Source organism: Rhinolophus sinicus, chromosome 4 (assembly GCF_057876585.1).
Source record: "Rhinolophus sinicus isolate RSI-liver-muscle chromosome 4, RSI-T2T, whole genome shotgun sequence".
Lineage (NCBI taxonomy): Eukaryota > Metazoa > Chordata > Mammalia > Chiroptera > Rhinolophidae > Rhinolophus > Rhinolophus sinicus.
This window is the reverse complement of record NC_142504.1, coordinates 37,931,920-37,950,938: the sequence shown is the minus strand read 5'-3', so window position 1 is coordinate 37,950,938 and position 19,019 is coordinate 37,931,920. Positions and strand designations below refer to the sequence as shown.

The window sequence follows — 19,019 nt, the reverse complement described above, 5'->3', positions numbered from 1 at the left end:
GGCCCCTGCCCTTCAACTTTTCCTCTCCTCTGGTTGAAAGATGACTTGCTATTCAAGGAAGCAGCCCCAGGGTGAGGCGGAAGTTGATGCTGCTGGCTAATTAGGCCTGAGTCCTACATATGAACACTCACTCTCTAACAGTACGTCTTATTCCTATCCACAAAGTTCAGCTGGAGGAACTGCCTCTCTCTGACATCCTTGCACCATCCTTAGGCCATAGCCTTTTTAGAAACTTTTTGCCACCAAGGCTGTCTGTGTTGCTCATGTCCTACTAGAACTAGATTAACAAGAGCAATGGAGCAGGAAAGGAGACACAATGTGATCTGACCCAGGCCCTGTACCCTCTACACCACCCCTAGGACTGCCCACTTCCAAGAACTAATTAGAAAACATACAATCAATAATGCATTAGCCAGCCTTTTGAAATTCCTCATGGGTCAGCAGGCATGGGTCTTGCTGAATTTTACACTTGAGAAGTTAACCAATTCTTGATTTTTATTTCAAAAGTCAGAGTAAGAAGGAAAACACTTCTTTCTTTTCTAGGAAATTCATTTAAAAATTGACATCTCACATATAAAATATCACTTGTAGTAGTCTGGAGCTAAAGTAAAATGAATGTTTTCTCCCTAATAATCATCTTACTGATCTTTGAAGATCCGTAGGTATTACTTTTAATTATAATATCTTCCTCCCACCAGCAATAACAGTTATAATATGGTGATTCTTATAAAATGTTGTTCAAATATCAATGCATCTGTAATATTAAAATTTTAAAAGTGAAAGAGAAACAAAAGTATTCTAAGATACCAGCATGATTTTATTCATTGCTACATTTTTGAAACGGCAAACTCCTGGACTCAACCAAAATATCAATCAGTGAGGGACTAGATAAATAAATCACAGTACATCCACAAAATAGTATTATGTTCTGCCTTCTGCTTTTTTATTTTTAACTAAATTTTATATCCTGAACATCTGTAAGCCATAAAAAGTATTAGATAGATCTCTGTGTTTTTCTGGACGTATAATTAATTTTTTTAAACAGGATAGCATGATCCTATTGGTATAAATTTCTTAAAGTGTGTGTGTGTGTACGGTCATATGTGTGTCCTCAAGGAGGTATATTCTGTCATTCAACAAATATGCATTATGCCCTCTTATGTACCAGGCACTGTTCTTTTCCAGATAGTATGGAAACAACACAAAGTTCTTGTTCTCATGGAGTTTACTTGTGAGTGGAGGAGAAAGACAGTAAACAAGTAAACATATGTATAAGATACTTTCAGAGAGCCATCAATGCTATAAAGAAAATAAAACAAACTAATGGACAAACTGCATAAGATAGGCTGAGGTAAGACCTGAAAGCCAGAGAAGATTGGGGGAGAGTCTTTCAGGCAGAGAAACCATCCGGTGCAAGACCCTCAGACAACACAGCCACTGAGGTGAATTCTGGCAGGAAAAGTTGAAGAAGCAGGCAGGGCTAGATCACGCAAAGTCTTTAGATTGTGTAAAGGAGTTTATATTGTATTCCATATACAGTAGCGAACTAATGAAGCTGGGATTGAGGTGGAGGGGTGACCCAAAATGACTTACATATCTTAAAAAGTGCATAAACATGCCCCATGCTCCCCCAGAATATATTAAAAACACCTCATATTGAGAAAGAAATTTCTTCGTTGTTTTATTTTTTTTAACTATGTGCATATAATATTTGAAATGTTTAACAAAAACAGTGGACTGAGACTATAAGGTAGGAAGGTCATGTTGGGGATATTTGCTTCTTCGTTGAGTATGCAGTACCTTTTCCTATGCATACCTGGAATGTCACCAATCCTCACCAGCCTGTGAGCAAGAACATGTCATAGTAACATTAACTAGATCCCCAAAGTCCTAAACTCCCACCAATTCACGCAGAAATTACTTTCTTAAGTTTCTCTGTCTCTTTGAGCCTCTTTTGAAGCAATGGCTTAACCTCTCTGAATCCTAACTTGGGTTTCTGTAAAGAGAGAAAGCATATTTACCTCGGATGTAATGAGTTAATGCAGAGAGAACTGAATCTGGGTGTGTATTGGAACTACCGGGAAAGTTAATAGGAAACACAGAGGCTCACTGAAGTAAGGTAAGACCTGCACATCTTCATTTGATTCAAAGTTGCCAGGTGATTCTGATACATGCCCAAGGATGAAAACCACCAAATTAGTATAATTGCCAGCCTAGCATGATTCCTGGCTACTAATAAAAAAAGTTTTGCCCTAAAAATAAAAAAAGTTTGTTCCTCTCCTTTCCCTCTTCTACCTGAACTACAGATTAGCTGGCTTCCCTCCTATTATCCATCTCACCAATTCTAAGTTAAATTAACAAAATGAAATTAACAGAGATAAAACGTAAAATCCTGCATAAATCGTTAAAAAGTCAGTTGTGTAGATACTGAATATTATGTACATGATTAGAGCCATTTTAGAATTCGCACATGCCTGAAATGAGTGGGGAGTGTATGAGATGCAGCCTTCTCAGTTGGTGGCAACTGGTTGTACTGGATCTGCTCCAACCTCCCTCTGCCTCCCTGACAGGGGACAGTGATGACTCATGTCCAGACTTATCCACGTGGTTTGTAGTGTCTCCCAACTGCTAGCTGATTCAGCCTCCCTGGAAGGACTGACCAGTTGCCGGCCTGCCTGCCACAACGCTGTTCTCATCATAGCAGAGCTCCTGCAGTGACTGTGTCCCATCCAGACCTGTAGGGACCCACTGACGCTCTGGCTCTTCCCCTACCTCAGCTCAGAAGAAGAGCTAAAGGGCTAGGGTCCCCAGAATCGGTGTCAGATAAACACAGCTCACGAGTTTGGCGGAGGTTACATCTTTTGAGAGATGAGACACAAACGGAGCCAGCAGATACATCCCTTGTCCTTTCCTGTCTGCCCCCTACTCCTCTATCAGCAATCCCCATATCGAATTGATGGTTCCATCAATCAGTCTCTAGAGCCATCCTCAGTCCCCCCAAACTCACACCAACTAGAAGTGAGCTATTAAAACTGGGCAGCTCACCGCATCCATGTTCATTAAATGTAATGGACAAGAAGAATCCCCTACTCCCACCCCAGTAAGTACCAGAGGGTATGGAATGGACCGAAAGAGATTTTCCAGAAAACAGAAACAGGGGCTGCTATTGGCAGCAATTTCCTTGACACCAGAGAGCATCGTTGCCATTCTTGCTGATCAGGGTGTGATATTTGCTATGGGCCAGTGACAGCTAGGTGTTTTTCACTTTGTCTCTTTCCAAATGGAAGCTTATATATTACAATCTTTCCTGCTACTTCTTAATCATTGCATATGATTGCGTTGAAAACCAATACAATAACTTGTATTTTATCTTATATGTCACCTCAGCCTGGGGAAACACAAGGAGACCTGATGGAGAGGAATGAGCATCACCCAGAGATCTTTGACTTTGAGAAGAGAATGAAAGGTTTATATAAGTGGAAAGAAAAAAGAATGTGACATTGGGTACAAAGAGGTACTATGAAAATTCACTTCTACCAACATGATGACTGTACTTTTGGTTCCTGTATCCCTGCTTGCAATAACTGTTTTACCTTCTTTTCGATTTTATTTATTTTAATATTTGCTAGCCTGGAAGTTATAAGCAATATGTCAATGTTAACTCAGTATGAATTTTTATGACGACCAGTACATTAAAGCATCTTTTAATATATTTATAGGCTGTTTGGATTTGCTCTTGTGAACTGCATATTTATGTCCTTTATTTTCTATTGAGTTGTCTTTCTTGTCAAATAAGAGCTGTCTATGTATTATAGTTATTAACCATTGTTAAATCCAGCATCTGCTTTGCAAATATTTGTTCCAAACCTAATGATTGTCTGCATGCATTGCTTACAGTTTATAATGCATACAAAATTTTTAGTATTTGTATTCTCAGATATATCAATTTTTCAAAATAGCTCCTAGGATTCTTTTTAAAATTATTATTAAGGTCTTTCTCTCCCCCTAGATTTTATATGTTATCACTAGCTTTTTATTAAAATTATTAACATTTTAATTTTTATATTTGTCTTTTAACTGGAATTTACTTTTGTACATATGAAATATTGGGACACAATTTTATTTTCTTATACATGGACAATCAGTTGTGCCAGCACTAATTACTAAATAAATATTTTCTCTGAAATGAAGTACTCTTGTCATGTGTTAAATTTTCATGTTTCCTGCTCTATGTCTGAATGAATAATTTGTGTACTCCTATGTCAGTTCCATATTACTTTGGTTTTAATGACTTTATACTATGTTCTGATATCTGGGAAGTCCCCCTCATTAGTCTTTTAGATACATTTATTTATTCATAATTGCCAAAATTTGGAAGCAACCAAGATGTCCTCCAGGAGGTGAATGGATAAATAAACTGTAGTTAAATCCAGACAATGAAATATTATTCAGTGCTAAAAAGAAATGCACTATCAAGCCATGGAAAGATATAGAAGTAACTTAAATACACATTTATAAACAAAAGAAGCCAATTTGGAAAGATTAAATAACTTATAGTTGTATGACTCCAACTATATGACATTCTGGAAAAGGCAAAACCATGGAGCCAGTAAAAAGATCAGTGGTTGCCAGAGGCTTGGGGTTTGGGGGAAGGGAATGGGAAGAGAGATTTTTAGGGCAGTGAAAATACCCCGTATTATACAATAATAATGAATACGTGTCGCTATACTTTTGTCCAAACCCATAGAATGTACAACACCAAGAGCCCTAATGTAAACTATGAACTTTGGATGGTTATGTGTCAATGGAGGCTCATCTATTGTAACAGATGAACTGCTGTGGTAGGGATGTTGATAACGGGAGAAATTATGTGTATACAGAAGCAGGGGTATATGCAAAATCTCTATACTTTCCTCTTAATTTTTTTGTGAACCTAAAACAGCTCTTTCTCTGTGAACCTAAAAATCATCTTAACTGAATAAATAAATATAAGTACTAAGTACCCAAAGTACTTTGCTAGGAAACTTCAAAGTCAAAAGAGTGATTATTTTGGTGGAAAGATCAAGACCAGCTTTCATGGAGGAAATTCATGATTAGAATTTGAACAGAGTAAAGGAAAGGACTGTCTGGGTCTGTTTTCTCAAGTTTGGCCTAGGAATGTTTTGAAACAGATAATTCTTTGTCTTGGGTGGGGCTGTGCTGTGCCTTGTACGAGGTTAGCAGCATCCCTGGCCTCCACCCGCTAGATGCCAGTAGCACTCTCCAGTTGTGACAACCAAAAAGTCTCAAGACATTGCGAAATGTTCCTGGTAGGGGGAGGAGGGAAAGGGCAAAATCACTCCTGGTTAAGAACCAGGTAAAAGGAACAGCACGTGGAAAGGCATGGAGACAAACAGCAGAGGGCATGAGAATGGTTTGGTTAAAAGAGTGTTGTTACAGCTATTCATTGTGAAAGTCAAAGCTGGAAAGTAATAAAATAATGAAAGATGGTGTTAGAAAAGTCATCTGGGACCACGAGGCTTCATACTTGTGGTTTAAACATTTGGGGGATATTCTGTGAATAAAAAAGAACTACTGATGGTCTTTAATCTGGGAATAACAGTTTCAGAGCACTGAGATTGTGGATAATGTTATTTGGAAAGAATTAAAATGACTAGCTCATATCCTTCTTTGGTGAGAAGATTTTAAAGAGTTATCACATAATTAAACCATTTACACTCAATATTTTCTTCATTGACTAAAGGGTGGTAAATGTTTTTTGGTCAAAGTTTATATATGCGTATGTGTACTATATTTGATAACAAAATCTTTTTCTTAAAAAGCTTTCTTAAAAAATAAAAATAAAAAAGGAGATAGCACTGTTTCTAGCATTTATGTTTTCTCTATTGTACTATGAGCTCTGAAGGAATTGACAATTCTTAGCTCCGAATTGGCACATATAGGTACTCAATACATTTTGTTCAATGAATAAACTTTTTGACACAGGATAATGAAATATACAGCTTATTCTAGGATTTAGGTGACATTGATTTTTGGACTTTGGCATTATCTATGTACAGTGATTATATTTGACTTTTCTTGTCTTTAGAGACTATCTCTAGACTCTTAAACCCCCAGCACAAAATGTTCACACCTTCATTTCACATGGTTCTCAACAAAGCTGGTATGTGCTCCTGTAGCACTGTGATAATAATATGGTCAATAACGCTCAGTTAACTTTAGTAGCAAGTAGATTTTGCCTGAACAGATGTAAAAAGAAACTCTAAATTTCGTATTGTTAAGCTGAAAACTTTCAAGAATTGGGGAAAAATTAAATCATATGAAAAAGAAAAAAGAATATATTTGTAGGATATGAGATATATTTATTAAAATCTAAAGTAGACACAAATTTATTAAGCAGAAAAATCATAAGTGGAATTCCTGTCCTAATTTATACAATGCTAAAATGTTAGGATTGTTAATTATCTTGTATTAGAGGTAATCCTATTAATGCAGATCACATAATAGAAATGGAATATGTATATTTTCCATGGAGGTAATGCCCTTGCTGTGATTTCTATAAGCACATCTTTAGGTATGCATTAATATGTAAATAATAATACAATGTTTAATTTATAGTTCTCTAAGAAAGAATCACATGGCCTGAAAAATTTTACCCAAGTGATCCTGAGTGATAAAAGATTTTCCACTGTGACAAAAGGTCCTCTCTCTCCCAAAAGTAATTAGGAAATAAGAAGCAACAATCAAACAACAGGCAGACAAGGCATATCTTAATCAAGTGTAAATATGGAGTCTTAAATATCTCACATACTTTTTCAAAGAGTAGAAATTTTTTAGGAAGATGGCTATTTTTATTACTGCAGGATATTTTAAAAGTGAGATCTAGTTTGATTGAGTCCAACCTATTGGAAAAGAAGTAGCTCAAAGCTAAGATGAGTAAACAAAATAAAAAGGACAGAGATAAATATCTGCTGAATTTTAGATGCTTCAAGACAGCATTCAAAGACTATAATAATAGTCCATGACTTAGGGCAGAAAAGTCCTGTTTATAGCAAGTTAGAAATGCACTGATCCTGGTGGTCAAGGTTTCTAATCCCTCCCTTGATTGTGGGCTGGCTTAGTGACTTGCTTCCAACAAATATAATATGACAAAAGTGATGGCTTATCATCTGAGATTAGGTTACATAAATACTGTGGCTTCTATCTTGGAAGCTCTCTCTCCCTCTCTCACACAGTTGCTCGGAGGGAGTCAGGTGTCATGTTAAGAGCAGCCTTCTGGAGAGACATAGCAAGTAACTGGATATATTTAGCAAGGAACTGACCAACAGCCAGCAAAGAATGGAAGCCCTCAGTCCAGCATCCCAAAAGGAACTGAATCCTGCCAAGAACCATGTAATTGAAATTGGAAGTGTATTCCTTCCTAGTCAAGCTTTAGATGAGACTGCAGCCCCTTCTGATAGCTAAACTGCAACCTCACGAGAGACTTGAAACCAGAGTCATCTAACATCTCTGATTCACAGAAAATGTGAGACAATAAATGTTTGTTCTTTTAAGCCACTAAATTTTAGGGATAATTTGTAAAGCAGTGATAGAAAACTGAAACAAGGGGTGTTCTGAAGTCCTGAAGAGAAGCTAAACTAGAACTCATAGCTATAGCTCAGCATTAGTTCAATTGCTGGAAGAACATATTTGTGAAGTGTACAACTCAGAGGATCAATTCTTAGACAACAGATAATATCTAGAAAACAAGGGGTAATGAAGGCAGAAAAGATTGGAAAATATGGATCCAGGTTCCAAATCACTCTCAAGTAACCCAGTAAAGTAAGACTTTACTTTCCATTTTGCTCAATATGCATGCATTGAAATGTCTTTGAAATAGAGACATTTAGTTGTTCCTTAGAACCAAAGGTTCTGGACTACATTTAAAAAAAAAAAAAAAAAAATCAGCATTTCCAGACAACATGTCAGAGTAGGTAAACGCTGTGCTTGCCTCCTTTCAAGACTATATCAAAATTACAAGTAAACTACAGAACAACCATCATTGAAAATCACCTGAAGTCTAGCTGAATAGAAGTCCTACAACTGAAAACATACAGAAGAAGCCACCTCAAGACCGGACTGGTCGGAGGGACAGAGATGTGAAATGGGCACTGGCTGCAGCTGAACTTGGCCTGTGGTGGGGTCCCTCCCAGGAGACCCTAGGGCTGGTACACCTGGTTCAGACCCACCTGGAGCACCATCTGGCTGCCTCTGCAGGAGACACACTCTAAGGGCAGATTGAGCAGGCACCAGAGCCCTGCTAAAGCAAATCCTGCTCCATAGGGTCAGCCCCTGCACAACAGCTCCTCCACTGTAGTCACAACCAATCAGCCCAAGAGTCAATCCCTCCCATTCATGTGCAAACACTAAATAAGACTCAACTACAACAGGAGGGCATACACAACCCACACAAGGCATACACCTGGAGCACCCAGTTCAGATGACCAGGAAGACAGTGCCACTGGGCCCCACAGGACATCCACTACATAAGGCTACTCTACTAATACCAGGAGACATAGCAGCCCTACCTAATACATAGAAACAAACACAGAGGCAGCCAAAATGGGGAGACAAAGAAACATGTCCCAAATGAAAGAGCAGAACAAAGCTCCAGAAAAAAAGAACTGAAATAAAATGGAGACAAGAATCTACAAGACACAGAGTTGAAAAAGCTGGTTATAAGGATGCTCAGTGATCTCAGTGAGAACTTTAACAAAGAGATAGGAGACATAAAAATTGAGATAGAAAACACAAAAAAGAACCAGTCAGAAATGAAGACTATAATAACTGAAATAAAAAATACATTAGAGAGAATCAACAGTAGATTCGATGAAGCAGAGGATCATGTCAGTGATTTAGAAGATAATGTAGCAAAAAACACCTGATAAGAATAACAAAAAGAAAAAAAAAAAATCCACCCCCCCCAAAAAAAAAAAATGAAGATAGTTTAAGGGAACTCTGGAACATCAAGCATACCAACATTTGCATCATGGGGATACCAGAAGGAGAAGAGGGAAAGCAAGGAATTGAGAAATTATTTGAAGAAATAATGATGGAAAACTTCCCTAATCTGGTGAAGGAAATAGACATAGAAACCCAGGAAGTGCAGAGAGCCCCAAACAAGGTGAACCTAAAGAGGCCCACACTAAGACACATCATAATTAAAATACCAAAGACTAAAGACAAAGAGAGACTCTTAAAAGCAGCAAGAAAATAAAAGCAGTTACCTACAAGGGAGCTCCCATAAGACTCTCAGCTGATTTCTTAACAGAAACTTTGCAGGCCAGAAGGGATTGGCAGGAAATATTCAAAGTGATGAAAAAGAAGGATCTACAACCAAGAATACTCTATGCAGCAAAGCTATCATTTAAAATTGAAAGACATAGTTTCCCAGACAACAAAAAGCTAACCGAGTGCATCAACACCAAACTAGTATTACAAGAAATGTTAGAGAAACTTTTTCAAGAAGAAAAACGAGATAAAATATATGAATAATAAAATGGCAATAACTATATCTCTATCAACAATTACTTTAAATATAAATGGATTAAATGTTCCAATCAAAAGACATAGGGTGGCTGAATGGATAAGAAAACAAGACCTTTACATATGCTACCTACAACAGACTCACTTCAGATCTAAAAACACATGGACTGAAAGCAAAGGGATGAAAAAAGACATTTCATAAAAATGGAAATTAAAAGTTTTAAAAAGCTGGGATAGCAATACCACATAAAATAGACTTTAAAACAATATTGAATGTTAACTGTAATTGAAAAATTTAAAAATGGGGAAAGGTGAAGAGGTTCAAATTTCCAGGTATAAGTCATGGGGATGTAATGTACAACATACAGAATATAGTCAATAATATTGTGACAGAATAGTACCATGTCAGACGGTTGTTGGACTTATGGTAATCACTTCTTTAGGTATATAAATATTGAATAACTATGGTGTACACCTGAAACTATTACATATAATAATGAATGTTAGCTACATTTTAATAAAAATCTTTTTAAAACCAGGGAAAAAAATCCAAGATCCACTACAGCACCTAATCTGTACCACAATTACTGGTTTATCTGTCTTTGGTACCAGACTGTGAGAAATTTGGGAAGAAATTGGAACTTATTTATAAATGTATTCCAACACATTTTTCAGGATGTAGAACATAGTAAGCATTCAAGTATTTAGTGAACAACTGAATCAATGAATAAGTAACTCTAGTGGATTAAGGTTCCTTACATAACAATGCATATTGAATTTATCAGGTCACACAGGAATGTCACACATCTCAGTTTACAAGACAACTAAGAAGTTTCTGGTTCTAGTTAAGATGATATACTCCCACTACACCTTAAATCACCTGTTGATTACAACTAAAACTCCTACAACAGAATACAAAAAGCAATATCTGAGGACTCTGAAAATAAATAAAGGGCAGGCATATTGGGGAAGAAAATCAAAACTGAAAGAACCACCTTTTTTGCAGAGAGTTTCCCAACTTAGACTGAGGGTACCCCAAATCCTGAAACTGTGCAGTAGGCGTGGACATGAAAATCTCCAAGAGAAATACTCTGTTTCTGATCAGAGGATGGGGTAACAGCATTCCTGACAGCATGAAAGAAATCTGTGTTTGTTTCTTTGTTTTCTTTTTCTCTATCTTAATCTTCCCCAAAGCAAACCCCAGTGTGAAGGCAGTGACACTTATGGTTATACAGGCTCCTAAAACCCTGAGAGAAAGTCCTTATCTCCAACCAGAAGACTCAAGAAAGGGCCTGCTCCCACCCCAAAAAGCATGGTGAAAAATCCAGGATATTTCCTTTTTCTCTTGCCCTTGTGCCCCAGTTATGGGAAGTGCACAACTGTTTGGGGAGACTAAAACTCTAAGAGAAACTCGAACTTTCTATCCCAGTCAGAGGATGGATAAGAGATACTTGGAAGCTGAAAAAAATCACAGGGGAGGGAGCTAGGGGGGAATCTTTTGATCTATGCATCCCTGTATGAACTCACACAAGTCTTAGGTTCACCCCTGAGATATGCATGTGCAAAAGAGACCCAAACAACACCGTAAAGACTTTAGAACTGAACTACAGTATAGAACCACACCCAGGTCCCAGACTGGCACCCACTGGATCACACAGGGGATGCGACCGAGACATCAATAAAGACTTTAAAAACTGAACCACTGCCCACAGAAGACAGTCAGGACTTGTAGCCTGAACCTAACCAGGCTGACTACCTGCTGAAACAGCAACAACAAATCAACAATTTCCAGAGGATTTTTACAGGACCCAAGGCTCATAACATAATGTTCAAAATGTTCAGGATAAAATCCAAAATTACTAGGCATACAAAGAACCAAGAAAATCTAAACAGCTCTTAAGAGAAACCGCAATCACTAGATGCCTGGAAGCAGGTTGGAAAGATTAAAGAATGTAGAGGTCTCCTGTAAATCTATAGTTATGGAAATTTATTTGATTATGTAAGGAGTTTCACAAACTAAGAACCCCGAAATGACTACTCTGGGATAAGAAAGCCTCCCGGCAAGAAGTAGGAACCCCTATAAACCACCAGAACCTCAAAGTGGGCTCTGGGTACACTCAGACTGCACAGATGCCAACAGCACAGACTCACAGGTCCATCCTGGCTCCAGCGCTGGTCCACTTGCCAACTCGGTAACCTTGGTGACATCGTGCTTAAGTAACTTCGTAGTGTCTGTTTCTTAATTTGTGAAATAGAGATAACAGTACCTTCCTTAGAGGTAGTACTTAAAAGTGCCTGTTGTCAAGATTAAGGAAGTTAAAACACATGAAACACTTAGAGTAGCTCCTGGGAACACCTCAGTGCAGAGAAGAGGGCAATTGGGTTGCTGTGTGCTCTGGCGCCGCTCCTACCTTCTCTGCCTCCTCTAATCTCTTATCACGCAGCAGACACTGTACTAAGTGCTTTACATGCTTCATTCCATTTAAAGCCTCACAATTGTGAAATGGGTATGATCATTATTTGCATTTTTCAGATGAGAAAAATTGGATTGTCTCACTTTATATATGCACATACTCACAAATATCCACATACATGCATCACTAATTAGGTAACCAACATGTCTTACTTTTATTTGTAAGTCTTTCTGTCTTCCTGGATAGTATTTTGTATGTCTGACCCATCCAATATATATTAATTTTATAGATCAAATCTCAAAGGAAAATCCCATTTCCCTTTTTTTTTTTTTTTCATTTATTGGGTAGAATCCCAGTGTTACCCCCATATACCACCTACCTAACCAACGATTACTTTTCCCCTTTCAATACGTTATTTTATAGACTTTGTCTGACCCCTCGGACCCAACTCCTTTGGCTTTGTGATAGGAACACCATGGTATATATGCAGAAACCTGGACCAACAGAGTGTTTACTGCAGTTGGGAGTAGGTGTTCTTAGAAGCAGTGTGGGGGAAACTTTCAGTTGCCATTTCACAGAAGCATAGTAATAATAGACAGATCACACTTTCCCTGGCATTAGGAAGCAGACCTGAGTCTTTTGGAATGTTTTCTTTAAAATAAGTTGATCAATTTTTCTGTACTTAATGCCAATGGCTGTGTCAGCATTCTTATTGGAAGCTAATTACATGATTTCATAGCTATTCTGGGAAAACATGAACATACTGGAAATAGAATGAGAGTATGCACCAAAAAATGGAGACAAGCCAAACTGTTAGTAACGTTCATGCTTCTCAGCAGAAATTATTTCTCATGATCTCTGTCGATATAGTTAGAACCTAGGGATGACAGATTTCCAAGTTATGGATACTTAAGAAATGATTACAAGAAGTCACCTCTTCTGTGATTAAAAAGAAAATCTGAGGTCTGCTTTAAAATAAATAATCACTATTCAACAAAAATTTTACTGACCAAAACTTTGCCTTGGTCCCTATATGAAGTACAATGGAAGTCATATAAGAATAAGTTATATGTAAGGACACAATACTCTTAGGAAGTCCTTCAAAATTAAGTGGGAGGAAGAGGTAGATGTTAAGTAGAAATGAGAGCAGAACTACTCATGAGGGTTAAGGAACTCAAACCACTCATTTCCTTATTGGCTCCTTCCCATGCCAACATTTACACCCAGGTGAAATCAGGTAAAACTATATTACATACATTCTTCAAAAACAATTAAATTGTCGACTTCATTAACAATAACTACCTGTGAGAGAGACATCGACTCAAACTCACTTTTACAACAAAGGCATCTGTCAGCAAAGACTCGGTTTCTCTCCCTCTCTCCACTCTGACTTGCATAACATAGGCCTTTCCTCAGGGTCTGTGTACTGGCCTTCCTGGGAAGCTTCAGGGTTTCTCTGCCAGCGGCAGTAAAATGGCTACGATAAAACCTGCTTTACATCTTATACCTCAACATCTAGGACAAAAGAGATGTCTCCTCTGCCATTTTCCACAACTGAATGTTTTTCTTTACCTTTCCTTTAACGAGATAGCTCAGCAAATATCAGCTTAAATATCATTGCTCTGATTCAGTTATATACCCATGTCTGAACAATCACTGTGGTCATAAAGGTGGAATACACGGGTTGGCTTAAGTCAGCACGGCCCACACATTATACAGCAGATATGTGATGTGCCCAGCTCTACATTCAAAAACCCCCAGTCCTCAATTATAAAACCATTTCCTCCTTCCCTGATGTTTAGTAACACTTTGGGGACTTCAAGAACATTTTGAAAATGGTCCTCGATCAGGACCAACACAATGCATTAAAGAGGTTCTAATAAGGTTAAACCTCAAAAAAAGAAGCATTTGCTATTTCAGTCACTGCTCTCCCAGGATGCGTCTGTTCTCCTGTATGAATTACCCACATCTTGGCCAGCTCTTCATACCAAGAAATCATGGGAGAGACTGTCCTTGTAAGGCCACATCTTCTCCAAAAAAAATAGGTTTCTATTGGTTTGTCTTTGTATAACTAGTAATCTCAACAAAAGTTAAGGATCTATAATATCTCTTGATCCAAAGAAAGCCAGGCATGTATGTCCACTTTCAACCTTTTAATAAGTATGAAAAATATAGAAAAGTAGACAAATCATAGGTGTACAGCTAAATAAATTTCAGTAGGTAAACATAATTGGTAGCCAGCACACAAATCAAGGTACAGAACATGACCTACCAGCTCAGAAGTCTCCCCTCATGAAGGGTTAAGCCCCTTCCAGTAGCTTAACCTTTACTCACCAAGACTTATCAGTGCCCTGTCTTCTAACACCATACACTGGTTCTGCCTACACTGACTTTATCTAAATGGAATCACACAGGGTCTACTCTTCTCTGCCCAGTTTCTTTTGTTCAATATTATGTTGTTTTATGTGTTTATAGTTTCTTTCATTCTTAGGTTTATATTGTAAGAAAGAAAACTTACTGGTGAATTTATCATTTCACTTAGACAAATATACTGGATGGGTTTTCAAGTTATATAGTCTTCATTCAAAGCTGTAGCATGAAGTCTGATTCAAGAGCTCTAAACGCCTTCTAGGTAATGAGATGGTAATGAGTGTAACTCACTCTGACCAGGTCCTGACAATAATAGCTAACATTTATTATGTGCAGCCAGAAACTGTGCTGTGTTTTACATGGATTATTTTATTTAATCCCAACTATATGATGCTTTATATTTTATAGATGAAGCGACTGAGGTCTCAGATTATGAAACTTGTCTAAGGTTATGGAAGTAGTATAATATATGTTACAGCAGTACATGTTTCTGGATATGAATCCAGAAATAGTCTCTGGAGCCCATATTCTTAGCCACTAAGCCATGCTCTTCTCTGAGACACTAAATGAAATTATACTTTCCCACTATTCAAAGCAATGCACATATTTATCTCTGCTATACTACAAGTGCCACCTTACATCAATAATTATAATAAAAGGAAAAATATCTTAGATGAGTTTCCACTCCTTTAAAAGATAATGCCTGTAATTTCAAGGATAACATTTTATTAACTTAATTAACATGTTAAAGGACTTACAGAATTGGATTGCATCCTATAGTGGACATTTCTTCTTTCTTCCTCCTCTTATAGTACCATAATTTTCATCCCGATATCCTTCCTCTTCCATTCACCCCATGTGTTTCACAGACGTACACTGATGGGTTTAAGGCAAACAGCATACTCTATCACCTGGTGACACTAATTAATCCAGGAAGTGGCACAGGATCCAATTTGGGTCACTGTAACAAGAGATGCTTGCTGGAAATGGTGGGAAAAGAGCATCTCTGTTCTCCTGTTGACGCGACTTGAAGAGATACTCTTGGTCCTTCTTATTGATGGGGTATGTGGATGCCTACAACTTCAGCTGTTTTGCCACCATAAAGGAAATCAGCCTGAGGATTAAGCCAAGACATGGAGAAAGGAAAAGCCAAGAGAATCACTGATGAATGAAGAGCCCTAATAAAACCATGCCTGGAAACCCTCCTCAACTTTTCCATTGGAAATATTATGTAACAATGTTTCAACACCATAATGTCATAGCTACCCTGTTTCCCCGAAAATAAGACCTAGCCAGACAATCAGCGCTAATGCGTCATTTGGAGTAATAATTAATGTAACCCTATATTATATTATATTATATTATATTATATTATATTATATTATATTATATTATACCCAGTCTTATAGCAAAATAAGACCGGGTCTTATATTAATTTTTGCTCCAAAAGACACATTAGAGCTGATTGTCCGGCTAGGTCTTATTTTCGGGGAAACATGGTATATGATGAATCCACCCAATAAACACTTGCAGTAATATCTTCCAACAATCGTCCACTTAACTGCCCTGCTAGAAAATTAATGTTCTCTATTCCTTCTGCAAAACATACTTACTAAGGCGCGGTCACACTTCACAATCATGGTTAATACTCTTCTCCTTTGTGCTCACATACTTCTACTCCCATCAGTTGAATTATGTTGTCATCAAGTCAGTTGGGTTTGCTCAAACCTGTTTTAGTTCTGCTTATTATTATAAATATGTAATCCAAATAAATATTACAAAAATTAATGGAATCTGAGGAACGATGAAACCCTCCTATAGGCTACTCATGAGGTGGGCTCCACACAGGGACAATGGGGGGCTGTCCTTCCAGCCCCAACTGCAAAGCCACACAACTCAGTCTCTCCTGTATGCTTCTGGCACCTCTCAAGTTGCTGCATCTTCACCGGAGCCCAGGTGTCCTAGAGGACAGTATTTCTGAAGGAATTACAAAAGAATCTATAAAGCCTCAATATCTCCTCCCTCATCTTTGCTCCAGGAAGGATATTTCTTCATTCTTCATTGAGAAATTAAATCATTAAAACAAATTCTATCAACAGGACTGCTAAAAGAATTAAACAGAAAAATAAGATCTTCAAACTATTGTGCACTGAAACATTCTAGTGGGTGAATTGATTGTTTCAAGGATTATCTGAAGAATTGGCAGGCATTTCGAACTAAAGAATGATTAAGGCCTCTACAGTATGCCTTAACCTCAGATCAAATAAGACATTTTGAATATAAAATAATACTTTAAGACATAAATAAACCTACCTACGTAACTGAGAGACAGTAGATGAAAGTTGTCTTAAAGACATCTAAAGCTATAAACAGTCTTAGATCTAGTTCTGCAACCATGAGACACTGTTGCCGAGAAGACTACTGAACTGCCTATCTGATACCCATTCCCAAAATGGAAATTGTGGCCAACATAAATCACCTTACAGAATTGCAAGTTGAATACAGAAGGGAAGGAGATATAATCACTTATCCCTTGAAGAATGTCCCCATTGTCTACTGGATAGCCACAATAGTGTAGAAATTTAGTCACTGATTATTTTATTTATTTGTTGTTTGTTTGTTTGTTTGTTTTAATTTGGGGGGGATATGTTTTTCGCTGAAGAGAAAGCATGTAATCTTGGCATTTTTGTAAGCTCAGTGTTAAATATAACACTTGGTAGTATATAAAACTCAAAAACATGCCTTTATATCCCCCTTTTAACTAGACCTATCTTTCCTCTTAGTATTTCTCTTGAGAAGGTCAGTACCACCTGTTGGTGGCCCATACTGCTGATTACTTCCATCCCAAAATTCAGCTTATAGTGGTATAATTGTGGAATCACACTACAGGGGATGAAGAGATGTCCTGGGTCATCTTGTTTGGCTCTTGCTTGTTCGCTGTTTTGTTAGTGCTAACCCAAAAGCTGTTTGAGTTTATTTTCAAATACATGCAAACTGTATCACACTGTTTATGTAAAGTAGCAAATTTTACTTTCTAATATATTTTATGGAGAGCAATTAAAGTTAAATTAAATTTAAAAAAATCAATGGACTATAAGTGAAAAAGCAAAGTTATTTCAATAAAAACTAAATAAAATATTTATAAATGCTAAGTAAAAGAATAAAATTATATTGTCTCATTCACTTTACTGACTTAATAAAGGTGACTCTCCAAGAACTATTGTCATTGAATTAGGTGTTAGGCACTCTCCAAAAAACAGGTGACAAAATTTTAATAACATAAGAGCTTTTTCTCAATTCGCTTCACAAGTGTTTTAAACTTTCTGTCCTATTTTAAAAAAATAAAAGTGAGACCTAAGTGATGACTCTTGTGTGTATAGAGCCTGTGTGCCTGAAAGAGATTACAAAACTCCAACCATGAGACCTGTTTGCAAAAAAAAAAAAAAAAAAAGAAAGCCATGATTCTATTCCAAAAGTTTGGCAAATAAACATACATTGTTATGTTTTAAGTTTGAAGTACATATTTAAAATATTAATTTTTGAAGACTCTCTGAATAAAAATGAAGAGAAAAAATTTTAAGAAAATATTCTGAGTTTCAGCCACATTGTTGATTAGCTAACCACTTACCAGTCCCAGTTGTGTCAAGTAAGAATGTTTCTGCTACTATTCAAAAACAAGTAAAGTTTCACGGTGTACCTGTGTCCCCAGAAAATGCCATGGGCACAAAATGAAAGGCAGCAAAAAATAATGGGTTAACACAAATAAATCCAAACTTATACTAGAAATGATAATGGCTTATAGAGTTATACTGTCTTATTATTTTATATGCCTAAGAACTAGAATAATGTCTGTCTCATAGGTGATCAAAACATTTTGTTAAATATTTTCCCTGGAAGTATGCTATTTTTATTGAAGATTGCCATTTCAGGGGCTGGACATGGCTCCATCATTGTAATGATTAATTGTTGCTTATATTATACTTCAAGACATCTGAAATTATTTCTTACCATTTTTTTCAAAAAACTAAAGTACAAGATAAGGCCAACAAAAATATATCCTACTGTTTATTTCTTCATTATATGCAGCCTCTTTTTTGGTCATTTGTCTTACCCAGATAGAATCTTTCTAATGTACTCATTGTTCTAATGTACTAAATGTTCTCATTTCAATGTAATTGTCTGACTTAATATTGAACTATTTAAATAGCTACAAATTTATTTGTATGGATTTCCAGGAAGGTACCATTTAATTATTTTTTTATTTTACTCTGAAAGGTAAGACTATGTACAGATAATGCTACATTTACTGAGATATACAAATGCTGAAATAGAATGCTTTTTCTTTATTCTTTATATCATCTATTTTATGGATTTATCTTTCCCATTGATTTATATACATTAGTTACATACTTGAGTTAAAATTTAAAGTTCCAGGATAGATCATTTTCAAAGTACCTAAGATAATATAGAATTGAATGTGAAAGAAATGCAATTCCCTTAAGAGTAATAGTGTAACTGCTATTCCTGTTCACACTTTTGGCTTGTTATCTAGAGTTACGAATATATTTGGACTTCATTTTCTTAATATATCACTAACCTATATATTTAAAACTTATATTTCTCAAAAGATTTATCTATGCTTCCTATTGCCACTTTCTCATCCTCCACACACATTTGTCAACCCCTAGAATTTGGCTTCTGCCCCATCAT

The 19,019-nt window shown here is 36.8% G+C and overlaps 1 long non-coding RNA gene across 1 annotated transcript in view; it reads right to left on the bottom strand.

The window, feature by feature from the left end:
• LOC109457094 (uncharacterized) overlaps positions 1-11,875 on the bottom strand; it is a 30,359-nt gene extending 18,484 nt beyond the window's left edge. Inside the window, exon 1 of the long non-coding RNA XR_002138958.3 lies at positions 11,677-11,875. This is a non-coding gene — a long non-coding RNA (uncharacterized LOC109457094). The remainder of the gene's footprint in view (positions 1-11,676) is intronic.
• Positions 11,876-19,019: the final 7,144 nt, after the last annotated feature.